We start from the raw sequence: 13,664 nt of genomic DNA, 5'->3' as shown, positions 1-13,664 counted from the left end.
ATGATCTTCTCTACAGGTCCTTGTTGCAGAAATCTCTGACTGAAGGCACTTGATAATTTTTCTTCAATTTTGTTGGAGTCACTGACTGCTGCTACCACAACACTCACAGACTTATAGGCAGTTTGTAACAAGTTGTCATGAGCAGTGTGTACCTAAAACATTTTCAAGAGGTACAATCTGCAGTGTCTTTACACTGGACAGGCTCAGTGTTGCATCGCACATCAAGTGTTCTGTCTCTAGACAATTGCGGAGGTGGTCGCCAGTATTTTCTGTGATTTCTCACACAGTAGTACAGGCTGACTCAAGTACAATACACTGAAGAAATGGAGTTTTATTTCCCAGTATATCTAACACATGAGCTTTATAGTGATAGAGATGAGTGGGCTCGCTGAAGCTGAACAACGATGGGACTGTATCTTCAACTGCAGACAGTACTGAAAGGTGTCGCTTTGCTTACTGAGATGGACCAATAACAGTCGCTTCAATAAAGTGGATTTTTTTTTAGGTAGTGGAACAAATTATGTTTTCCACAGCACTGGGTCAGACTGAGGCTAAGAGGTGCTGTAGAATCTCACACAGTTGGTCTGCACAGGCGTTTGGACTCTACTGTTGACACCATCTTCATCAGCAGCCTTGTCCTGGTTCAATCTCTCCAGCTGTCTCTTCATATTGCTGCTTGAGAGCAAGAGTTTCATAGTTTTATGTTTCCTCAAGTAGCGAAACATGGCAATAAATTAGAATACAATACTTTGTCACCATGCATGGGTACAGTGAGTTTAAAAGCAGCATCACCTTTCCAGTGCAAGACAGTGCAAACAGATACAAGAAATATAAAATACAAAAAGGTTAAGGTGCATTTTTAAATAGTTAAATCAAGACCTGAGATCCTAGCTACAGATAATTAAACATAATTGCACAGGTGGTGGAATATTGCACAGATAGGCCGGGAAAAAGTATTGCACAGTAAAAACAGTAATTGCACATGAAGACGTTCACATTTTGTTCAGGGCGGTTATGGGTTTAGGGAAAAAGCTGTTTTTCAGTCTGTTGTTTTTGGACCTGATGACTCTGTAGCGTCTTCGTGAAGGCAGCAGGTCAAACAGGTCAGAGCCGGTTTGGGAGCTGTCTTTTTTGATGGCAGCGGGAGGTGTAAACGCAGTGGGAAGGTGTGGAGAGGAGAAAGATCAGCTGGAGGGACCTATGGGAAATGGAAGCAAATAAGATCAGCTTTATCATCAGAGCAACTTATGACGTGCTCCCATCACCAAAGAATCTCCATCAATGGTACGGCGAGGATCCAACCTGCGCCCTCTGCCCAACTCCAGCCACCCTCAGACACATCATGACAGGCTACAAGACTAGCGCCTGGCAGCACAATCAGGTCCTCAAGAGCCTGGCATCAGCCATGGAGAGCATACAGAGCGTGACCAACGCCTTGCCACCAAGAGCAACCAATCCCCCGAAGACAACAAGGTTTGTCCGAGAAGGACAGAAAACACCCAAACATCCTTCCACCAAACCAGAAGCAGGACACCTACACATGGCCCGCGACTGGAAGATGCTGGCAGACATCGGCAAACAACTAATCTTCCCACCCGAGGTTGCCTCCACCAACCTCAGACCAGACCTGGTGCTCTGGTCCCCTTCACTGAAAACTGCTTACATCATAGAGCTCACAGTCCCGTGGGAGAACTCTGTTGAGGAGGCCTATGAGCGTAAGAAGCTGCACTACTCAGAGCTAGCAGCAGATGCGACATGCTAGGCAGCGTGGCTGGAACACCAAAGTCTATCCAGTTGAAGTGGGATGCATAGGATTTGTGGCGTCGACTACCATCAGACTGTTGAAAGAACTCGGAAGCCACGGCCAGGCTCTGCGGAGGACCATCAGAGCAGTCTCAGAGGCGGCTGAAAGAAGCAGCCAGTGGATTTGGCTCAAGCGGAAGGACCCGTGCTGGGCCCCAACATCAGTATAATAACAGGATGAGTCTCAGTGGCGGCTGAGCATGGGACACAAGCTGAGGACTGATCATCCTGTGGCGGGCCACCTTTGTGGAGGGTGTATAGTGTTGGAAGGCCGAAACACCCAATAATGCAAGGGCATACACTACTGAAGATGTGTCTCTGGCTCAGCTGTCCTGAAATTCTACCCTGGCCAAGACTCACCTCCCACACAACTCGGAGAACCCCCACATGTTGATTACATACCACTCCCAACAACATGGCAAATCTTAAATAAGTGCTCACCACCTATTGGCACAAGGGACAGCTTAACATCTCGTCCTGTGTTTTTTGATTCTCGTTGTCCGAGGACGAGTCCTCAGAGGAGGAAGAGACCCCCTCCACCTCAGAGGCGACAGGCATGGAAGCGACCGATGGCCCAGGACGAGTAGCCCCAGCAGAGGCGGTCGACCTGGAGGGTTGGTCAGGGTGTTCCTGATGGAAATCTGCCATGAGACGAGGGCAGAGGATGCGACCAGCAGGGAGCAGGGAAAATACAAGACTACATATACACAAGGGTTAACGAGACACAGGTGCAGACGATCAGGGCAGATGGGAAACAGGAAGGTCAAACAGGAAGTCAAGAACAAAGACTTTATTTAGATCACACACAGACACAGAGTTTCAGTAAAAAAAAGAATCCACACACAAATAAAACTAACAATCATATGATCAATATCTACTTTGACTGAAAAGAAGGACGGCTGGGGGGATCAGATTAGCACAGAAAAATAACAACAACAAAAAAAATAAAGAAACGTAACATTAAAATAATTTATAAAGTTTAGGACAAGTGTATGTTCTAACATCTTTTTTTCTTTGCACTGTCAGAGATTGAGGGAATAGAGTGCTTTATCTGTTCACATGTATAAGAGGTGAAGGTTTCTCTTAGTTTTTGTCTGTCAGGCTAAGAAGGTGAAGCTAGCTGGCTCCTTATTCTCAGTAAGTTCATCATGACAGAGGTGAAACCAAAGAGAGGTGGGCTGGAAGGAGCGAGTAAACGAAACAAAGAGAGAGACGGAGCAAGGGGCCACGCAGGTGGTAAAGCTTCATTTATGCTCTGGCGTAGCAGGAACAGATGTATGCACAGCTCCTAAGCCATCACTGGCATTTATACCTCTGTGTTGTTGGAAGCGTTGCTCTGTAATTACACCACCAACCCCTGCGTAGTAATGTATGTTGTTTTCTGCAGAAACGTGGCTTGCAGTGCCAAGCTTCCCTTTATTTACTTCCTGCAGCTCAGACATAGCAATAGAGCAAATTAAGTATATTTTACAAGAGTTGGAGTTTAAGAATGTTGACCATCAGTCATTTTCAGAGACATTGGGGCAAACTACAATTCTACCCGACTTGAAAACAATGAAGAAGAAATAGTGGTGGGAAATTTAAAATAGAAGAACACGGAAAATGTTGGAGGAACACGCTGAACCCCATCAAATCGATGGAGAAGCAATTAATTCTTAAAATGACTTTTACTTGTCAGCAAGAGCAGAGAAGAAAGCAGTGAACTATTTACGCAGCAAAGCTGAACATTTTAATTTGGGCGTTAGGACTGACTCGTTTTTGGAGCCAGCCTCCAGTGGTCAGTCGATGAACTGCGATGTTTGATACAACAATGTTTGTTACATCAGGGCTGGCTTCAACCATGACGTTAGATTGTTGCCACTTGGCCACAGCTGCCAGTAGCACAGAAGCATTAAAAGGTTCTCTAAATGATTTCTAGAAACATCTTGACATCTGATTTTAGCGTCTCAATAATTTCAATACAGGCGTCCTGACAGAGCGTTCCACCTCCGAGGATTTTATCCCCATCATTAATATGACATCCTATCATGTTTTGTCAGTTTCTTTCCCCTTGAGGCAACAGGAATCCCTCAGCTGTTCAGGTTGTCAGTTTGATCCATCCCAGGTTCATAAAGAATAAATAAGGTCATGAGGACACCTGTGATTGACTCAATCACACAAGCGTGATAAGTGAGAGATACTTTTCTGACTCAAATCATAATGTTACCTCTCTTTTGGAGATTTGTGTTCATACCTTCTCATACGAGATTGGTTTTCAGGATAAATCAATGAATCAGGTTCAACTGTTTTGGGTTTTCTTATTCTAGCATCAAGCAGATATGTTTTTCCATTATTTTAACAAGCGAAATATCACTGTTTCAGCAAGTGCAAGACAGGTGACTCTGTTGTGCAAATTAATTTGCTAGGAAGAGAAAACACTTTGATCTGAAACGTCCTTCAGATGTCAAATGAAATTAAAGTGTTTTGTCAAAGAGGTCCTCTGTAGGTGTAAAAGGAAAAGGAATGCAGATTGCTATTCTTTGAAACTTCATCAGCGTTTAGTGCTTACCTTTGATCTATAAACTTTTAACACTACCTGTCAAATGTAAAATACAAAAAATGAAGAAAAAAAATGAAGGACAAGAAGAAAGCCATTCTCATATTGCCGTGAGAATTAGATGCCTAATTCTTACACTTCTGTTTGTCAGGCTGGTTGAAATGGAAAATTAAGCTAATTATGTGCAACTATTTTTTTCTGAGGGTCTCTGAGTGGTGTAAAGGCAAAGTGTATGCATATGTAAATACCCAGATTGTACTAACTATGTTGGCAATTAGCAAAGTCTGAATTTGGCTGCAGACACAAAGCTAAATGCTCGTAAAATACAACCAGAGGAGGAAAGTAAGCTTCACTCATCAGTAACAAAACAATAAGGCTTATTGGCTCGTGAAATGTTTTACTCACCATTTGGCCAGTGAAAGGTAAACTTACATTACAACCGTCATTTTGCTAAATAAATATCCTAATGTGAATAAAATGAACATTGTTAGTTACTTACTTCGTCGCTTGACATGATTGACGAGGTTTTGCACACGTCACTATCACAACTCAGTGCTGTGAGGGGTCTGTGCGCGCTCCCGTGCCGGCTTCACTGTTGGCTGCAGTACCCCAACGGCCGCCGTGGTGAGGGTGGCGATAGAGAGTCTCATTTTTAAAAAGCAGCCGCAAGCTCCTTTAAGTAATCCACTTTTTGCACTATTTCTGTTACAATTGGTGTTGTTCAGGTGACCCGAATGCAGGAGACTGAAGTAGCAGGAATCCAAAACAAAGTCCTTTAATAAAACAAAAATTGCTGCTTGGCAGGAATTCAAAAACATTACCAAAAAGCTGACAGTAATGGAAACCCTGAACAAACGGAATGTGAAGCAACACATCCAGGGCACAAACAGACGAGCGGGGACGAAGGAAAGCCAAAACAATACAGAGACCAGGCTGCGAGACACAGGTGCAAACAGGACTGATGGGAACAGGGGAGGTCAAACAGGAACTCAAGTACAAAACAAGGAAAATCCAAGAAAAGCATAACCCTGACACTAAAACGCTTAACCACGACAGTTTCTAATATATAATATATAAACTAAGTATAAAGATTCTCTATATGGGAATCATAACCTTTGCATGTGTGGACTCTCTGTTTTGGTCACATGAAAGGAGCTCAAATGTGGCTGAAACTGGCAAATATGATAAATAAATAAATAAATAAATAAAATGCAATGAAAAAAATCTCCACCAGTTAGTACTTGTGCTTCAGCTCAGAATAATTTGCTCATTATTCACCCTTTACTCATGGAGTCTCTTCTGTGATTAAAAGATGACCCTGAAAGCTGTTTGTTCAGTCATTTACGTCCTAAAAAAATCAACTATTCTGTGTGTGGAGGACGTCCAAGACCTCCTTCCCATTCAAACAGATGGTGCTTCTTTTTGACATTAGCACGACTGCGTGGTAATAGTTGTAACCATGACAAAGTGCAACTGTTCATTTGACATTTCATATTCAAACTCAAAGTAAGCTGTTAAAAAAAGACAGCTGCTGCAGTTACATTGGACTGCAGAAGCAGGAAAGCTATGGTTTTGATTGTCACTACATAGTAATCTTCAGTAAATATGGATATAGAGATTGATTTGAAATGAAAATCTTTATGCAAAAAAAACAACTATGTTCATGTCCACATTTCTTTATTTTCTGGGAAAACAGCGTTTTACAACTTTCCTGGGGCTGCGCAGTAGACTGCATTGTGAGTGGGTTGTTTTTCTTCTTGTACTTTTTTTTCATCATAAAATGTTGAATAAAGGTAAGATGTTTGGATGACTGACAGAAATTCAATAATTAATTTATAATTCTTAAAACTCACTCAAATTTACAGGCATTTAAATATTTTATTTTCCATATTTAATAATATCATAATATTGATTACCGGTAATTCTTAAAACTGAATCCAGGAGGGAGTTAGTGCAGCAACAAGTTTAACCTGAACCCCTAATTAACTTCTTTGGCCAGATATCCATGTTTAGTCCATGTCCTTTGATTCTCTACAGAAGGAAAACATCAAAGATCCAGTTCTGTGGCGATAAGGCTTCATAGTAAAACCCTTTAATGCACACCGTATGCTATGGTTAGTGTTACTATGGGAACCATGATGGTAGAATAGGTGTTGTATACATTTTGAGATCGACTACTGATGTTCAATAAATAAATAATGTAATATAGATAATAAAGTAAGTTAGTATGTCAGAGAATACTAATTACCTGAAGTGAAGAGCCAATTATCTCTGAATTTCTACAACCAATTTTCCTAAAGAGAGGCTGTCTTTGTTGAACTAACTTTGAAGTAAACCCCCCTGGGAGACTGATTTGATCATTAGATGGTTTGTAAACTAGTAAAGTTTTGAGTCCTATCGGTTCTATTTTTGTATTGTGATGACATAGAAACTAGGCTGGTTTAGTAAATCTAGTGCAACATTATATCAGACGCAGTCAAAGTTTGTGAGACCCCACTCTGCCCTTTACTTCCCTGGATTCACTATTACTGTTCCTAGGAAAGGGTTGAGTTTCCCTCAGTACAGGAAACAAGTGTCATGGTTTTCTTCCTTTTTTTGGCAGCAGTAACTGACTTGTCACCTTGACTTACGAACTTGGATCTTCTCATCAAACCAGGAAAGTTCTGCTTTCTGCTAATTGTGCAGCCTTGCAGGCACCTTGGGTGATGCTGAGGACTTGTGACCTGTCCAGGTTATTCTCCCCACCTCTCACCTGGAGATAGGCGGAACAAGCCTCCTGGAGGCCCCTGTGAAACTGGATTGGACAGAAGTGAGTATGGGAAATTGATGAATGAATATTGTGAATTTATTTATTTGATTTTCAAATCAAATAAAATGCACTTTGCTTTTTTTGCTCGTTGGTAGCGAAACAATCCATTATGGATACGCGTAACTGGCCTCTTCTTCAAAGCTTTGAATTGGCTTCTTTGGACTTAATGAGATCTCATGCAAATGGCAATATGAGCTGCCACTTGAATCACTACTTTACTTTGACTTTTTCAGCATGAAGACATCCAAATACATTAAAAATCCATTTAGGTTTGGATGAATTATGTCTACTCAAGCTGTATCCATGAATATATCAAACCCGGCCAGGCTCTATTTATGGTGTAACACCACGCTGTTTGTTCAATTTCTAGAGTAAATACTTCAGTGAGGTGTTAGATTTATCAAGAAAACACATTAAGAAATGAAATAACATGTTTGTTCAGAGGAGAGCTTACGCGCTGTAATTTTCACTGAACTGGCTTATTTTCCAACAAACACTCACAAACACACCCTATGTGATCTAAGAATGTAACAGGAAGTTTTCCTCATCTATTACTATCTTTTTCTATTCCGTATTTAACTCAGGTGTGGAGAATTCATGAAGACAGAGAGCGAGAGAGAGGGAGAGGAGTGGCAGTTGCATTGTTAATTCATGAAACTTATGTACAGTTCCCAGAGTGATGCGGTTCATATTAGACAAAAGCACACTGCGTTCAAATATGCTTCTGTTTGTCTCCGCATCTTTTCTCCCACTTCGTCATCCAGTAGCTGAGGCACAAATCAGAACGTTTGCTGCATTGATGAAAAACACCAGGGGTTAATAAAAGAGACAAGACAGAAAGCATAATGTCTCATTCAAAGTAATCATGCTCCACTCACTGAGCTCTGCTGTGTGTGTTTACATACACTAATATCCTATCCTATTCTCTCACATCGTTTGTGCCATTTCCAGCTGATATATTATCTACTAATATTAAATAATTTGGATATATAGAAAAAAGGAATATGTGAATGTTACATTTCTGAACATTTTATGTGAGCATGACTTTTGTTATGCACTATTCTATGATTTTTTTAGCTTAGCTGCCATTGTATGAGGGGGAGATAAAATGGGGCTGTAATCTGGACGTGTGCTTTCATCCAAGCTGTGTGCACACAAATTCATTTCTCTCTGGCATCAGCGAGTCTTTAATTCCAACTGTGGATGCTGTAGATGTTACTCCTCTTTCCAGAACTGATCACTTGGCCACGTAGCTGGTTTTAGAAAAGTACACAGAGTCTCAATAATAAGCAAAAAAATATGTTTTTGCATCAGTGCCATGCATAACAGTGCCAAATGTAGTTTGCTTTGATTTCCAGGAACCACATTAAGTTATTGTGTTAATTTCCTCACGTTGCTGAACTAAGAACATGACTGAACTGGCAATAAGGATTCTTAAAGGTATAGTCTGTAATCGTATTCAAAAACATTTATTGTTATACTGAGTGAAATGGTCCTTCCATCCTGAGAGTAGCCAGTGAATAATGTGTTCAGAAAAAGGAAAGAAAAAAATCCAACCTCTCTGACAGCTTTAATCCTGTAAAAACTCTGACCAATCTGTTTTTTGCGCACCGAATGGCACGGATTGGTCAGAGGACCAGAGGATTGGCAGGGGGGAAAGAACCAATCAGATGCCTTTATTTTAAGTCCCGCCCACGCCCCCCTCTGTCCCATGCGCGCACTTGTCATGTCGAAAATCTTGCCGAAAAAACTTCACACACTCGGGTCATGTTTGGTGAAGAATGGTGCAGAAAACGAGAAAACGCAGCAAAAAATACCACCTCCCCAGTATGGGGGTCCGTGGGGATGGAGGCGTCTCCATCCCGGCGAGGGCGGAGAGCGCAGGTGAGGGTGGCGGTGCGCTGCGGTGCCGTGCAGGCTCTGTTGCCACGGCTACGCCGTACCCTACAGCGTAGGGTACGCGGCGACGCGCACCATTCTGCGTTGGTGTAACGCGGAACCATAAATCAGCCTTCAGTGTGTGCTCTGTGTGTCGTTCTGAACACTTCTGTGTTGTGCTCATTTTGCTGGGACGTCGGGTACCTCCGCTGAGACACAACTTTTGCGGTATGCGTTCATTGTTGTGTCTAAAACTGATGCGCAGTGCCCACCCAATCAGAAACGGTACAGATATTCTGTGATATTTTTTTATATTTATAAAAAACATGCCATGGCTTTGGACGGAGCGCTGACGGGAGGGTGAGGAGGGGGTGGGGCTTAGAGGAGGTGCCACTTTCAAATCTTGCTAGCTCTCCAACATCATGGACTATACCTTTAATATATAATTTGTCAAGCTTTTGATTCATATTTCAAGAAATGTTGTGAAAAATGCTTTGAAAAAGAATGGACTGCAAACCTGTCCATGGATGGATGATGGATGAACACATAGATGAATGAATGAATGAATGTTAACACCTTGATTCCAAACTCACTAACCATAAAATCATAAAGTGATGATCCTACTCATTTAAGGTCATAAAAAGCAATCATTGTAAAACTTGCTTTTGCATTATAGGTTACAACACACAATAAAACAGACACGTTACAAATTTCAATATTGTGGCATTTATGTGGGGAAAAAAATCAATGAGATAAAGTACATTAATGCTAAAATCATTAGTCATTTCATTCAATATCTCTATCCACCTAAAATGGCACCTACTAGCACCTTGAAATTTGTTTGTGCCGCAGCAGACAGGAAGGACCTGAGACTACTGTGTCTCAGGCGGGCAACTAATATTCGTGTTGAATGTCTTCTGCTTGTACATAATTACATGTTTTGCAAAGAAATGCCTTCCTTTTAGAATGTTATTATTATTATTATTAGGGCCCGAGCACTTACAGTGCGAAGACCCTATTGTATCTGTAAGAATTTTTCTTTATTCTTTATTCTTTATCCTTCTGACGAAATGAGGGCCTTTTTGCCAACAGGTCAACTGCGCCCCCTAGAAAACTTTGTGCCTCAAGCACCACAATACGGTTTGACATACATGCACGAAAATCGGTACACACCTGTATCATGTAGCAACTTAAAGAAAAGTCTCTTGGCGTCATGTCCGAAACCGAACAGGAAGTAGGCCATTTGATCTGTTCTCTGCTCTTTTAACACCAGGCTACTTTTCCTTAAAGTCTTATTTCAAAGCTATTTTACAGCAAAAATTGTGCCAAAAATGAAATATCTGCATGAATAATTCCAGAAAAATTTAAAAAAAGCATTTGCAGATAATGGTTTTGTCTGATTGAGAGAAAATTGAAACTTTCCTTTTGCTAGAACTGAGATGAAATGAAAAATGCTTAAACACAGGAGATAAGGAAAAAGGGGGGCAAACTCTGTTGTAATTCTTTCCCTTTTTTCTTCTCTGGTGTAACTGCTTTTCTCAGTAAACTGCGAGGCTATGACACCTCATCAGTCACGATTGATTTAATAGGTTTGATGAGTTGGAGCCATGCTCAAAGCCCCCTGAGGCAACTTAAGAAGAGGAACACTGCAGTGATTAGCTGCAATAATCGTTAGCTACCTGTCTTCTTAAAAAGAAGAATTATTGAAGAAAAATCTATGAATTTGCCATGCCAAACTTGTGCAAGCTCAGTGGTCTGACATATTTAAACACTGGTAACTATGATTAATAAATTAGGATTAATAATACATTTTGTGCAGCTTTCAGTTTAATTCATCGTATGAGCATTAAAACCCACACATAAGTTATGTTAAGCTGAAAGGCCAGCTATTACGGATCATTTATGCATTTTTAAAGACAGTATTATATCGTGAGATTATGAAAGGATCCCAATAAACCCTGAACAAATGGTAGAGGTCAGTTATTAGCCTTCCATTCAATGGACACAGTCATATAGATAAAGTTAGTTTGTGCTAATCAGAGTTTAGGTTATAAAGATACGCAACACAATCCTTTCATTTCAATAAAAGGAGAGATTCAATTTAATTTGGTTCAATTCAATTTTATTTATATAACGTCTATTACAATGCAAGTTGTCTCTAGGTGCTTTCCAGAGACCCAGAACATGACCTTTGAGCAAGAACAATTACATAAACTGTAGCAGGTAAAAAACTCCTATAGTGGGAAAAAAACCTTAAGCCTTTCTTCAAGGAAAAACTTCCCTTTAGGAGGGAAGAAACCTTGAGCACGACCTGGATCATAAGGGGGGACCCTCCTGCCGAAGGCCTACCAGGTAGAGCAGGAAAAGGGAGATCAGAAAGAGAGGAGAGGCACAGATATATTATCAAGGTAGAAAAGATTAGTGTGGCAGGGTGGAGGTGCAGCCACTCAGGTTGATTGGGCACAGGTGGGTCCCATCAACCTCTCCACCCTGCCTGCCTTCATAAGGCGTGGCTGCACAGCAGCAAGAGGTCTCTGCTGGTGCACGTGTGTCTGCAGTGAGATTAAATAAAGAGTTCCTGCACTAAACCCCCGTGTCCTCTGTCTTGTCGGTCGGCCCCCGTAGCACTAGCCCTGCTACAACTAGATTAATTATTCATGAACAGGACAACTAAGCATTCAATGTACATATTACTGATACACGGTTAGTTGGTGTACTAAAGAGATGACTTTATAAACAGATGTAGACAGCAGACACTGAGGTGATCAGAGGGTGGGACCACAGGTCAGGATGTCGGTAGATATAATAAAAAAAAAAACAACAGTCATAATCATTTGTAGCTTTATATAATTTTGCACAAATTGTACATGAAAATTCTCCCCCATTATTTTTTACCAGGATCTAAAAATGTTTTAATAAACATAAACATTTTAACAAAAGGCTCAGTGGTGGTTAACTCACTTTTGGAACCAGACCCTTGTGGTCGTGTTTAGGAACTGCAGTTTTCCCTATTTCCACGACCAAGTCAAGCTCGTTAAGCGAGTCAAGTGTTGAACAATTACAACTAACAAAACTAGGAACATAGTGACTCATAGGATATGAAATGTGAATTATATATTTTCAATTTTCTTTTGATTATACGAAAGCCTCCTAGAAGGTAAAGCCAGGATTTATAATGTGACTGAGAGAAGGATATGGCTAATACTGGCCACCAAGCTGTGCTGCTGTGTGCCTTGAGGAACAACACTGACTTATGGCACTTTTCCACTAGTACCTACTCAGCCCGGCTCGGCTCGCCTCCACTCGGTTTGGCACTTTCCCACTAGGGTTCTACCTGTGCCGAGTAGATACTTTCCTGTATCTACTCTGTCGAGGTTCTAAGCGGCTGAGTCGGCTGTATCTGACGTCATCACGCTACATGCCATGGATTGGTCGGGGGGTTGGCCAATCAGATGTCTGAGTCAGGATGTGGACATCAGCGAAAGAGCGACCCTGATGGCGGCTTCTTGTTCATTTTATTCGACAGGCAATGGCAGCGCAAAAGTCTGTTTGGTGATCCAACTCTGAGGTGCAAATGTTCATAAACCTGGTGGCTGAGGAGAGAATTAAAAAGGGATCTAGACGGGCGATAAGGAACGACAAGCAGCACATATACCATCTCCTCCGTGTTCTACATCTTTAGTGTTGTTGTCTTCTTCGTTCACACAATCAAATACTTCACAGCAGCTTCGCTCCAACCTCCTACTTCTGCTCCAGGTGCTGAATTGTTATGGAAAAGAAACCAGGCCGAGTTGAGTCGAGCCGAGCTGAGATGAGTAGGTGCTAGTGGAAAAGTGCCATAAATGGTGTGTTTCAGAGCAGTTTCAGTTGAGAGATGTGGTTGACAAAAATGAAAGCCAAAAAATAGCATGATTTGTTATTTTTGGCTTTAGAAGCCCATACCGTGTTATCTATGCAGAAAAGGAAAATAAAGGCTGGATCTAAATGGTTTCAGTGGTGGTAATCATGTCCCTGCATGTTTTCATTTTTATTTATTTATTTAGTAGATAATAGAAATGAATAATGAACCTTCTGTATTGTGGACATCGAACTAACTCAAGCTGTTAGTTTTGCAGGTGAACATTTATCTGCAGGCTGTTGGTGTTTCTCTTCTTCCCAAGCAATAACCTCTCTTGCAGCAATCAACAAAAAGTCAGCATCTTTCTTCCTGTGCAGTCATCTGTCTTCTCTCTCACACCTCTCCCACTCTGTCTGCCTCTCTCCTTTTATTCTCCCTTCACCCCATTCTTTCCTCTTCACTGTCAACTCTCTTCACTTCCTGTTATCTCCTCCTAGTCCCCTATTAATGGAACCTAAAGTTCAGGGGCTCAGTCTTCAGAATTTCAACTAGAGCTTGACCCATTTAAATCTTTGTTGAGGTATAGAAATGTCCACAAAAATATTTTTTTTCCTCAGCCTCTAATGAAACTGTTGATATTAAATGGATAAAATTTACAAGATCAAATATTTTGCTCAAAGGTTGATCAATATTTTAAAAAAGTGTCTTGAATGACGCCTATGAGGTGAAAGCAATGTAAAAGGAGGGTAAATGAATAAGCTGCATCAGGTCTGCCTGAGTGTTCTGCCTTACTACACATA

The sequence above is a fragment of the Cololabis saira genome, chromosome 10 (genome assembly GCF_033807715.1).
Source record: "Cololabis saira isolate AMF1-May2022 chromosome 10, fColSai1.1, whole genome shotgun sequence".
In the NCBI taxonomy this organism is placed as follows: Eukaryota; Metazoa; Chordata; class Actinopteri; order Beloniformes; family Belonidae; genus Cololabis; species Cololabis saira.
Note: the sequence above shows the minus strand (reverse complement) of the source record.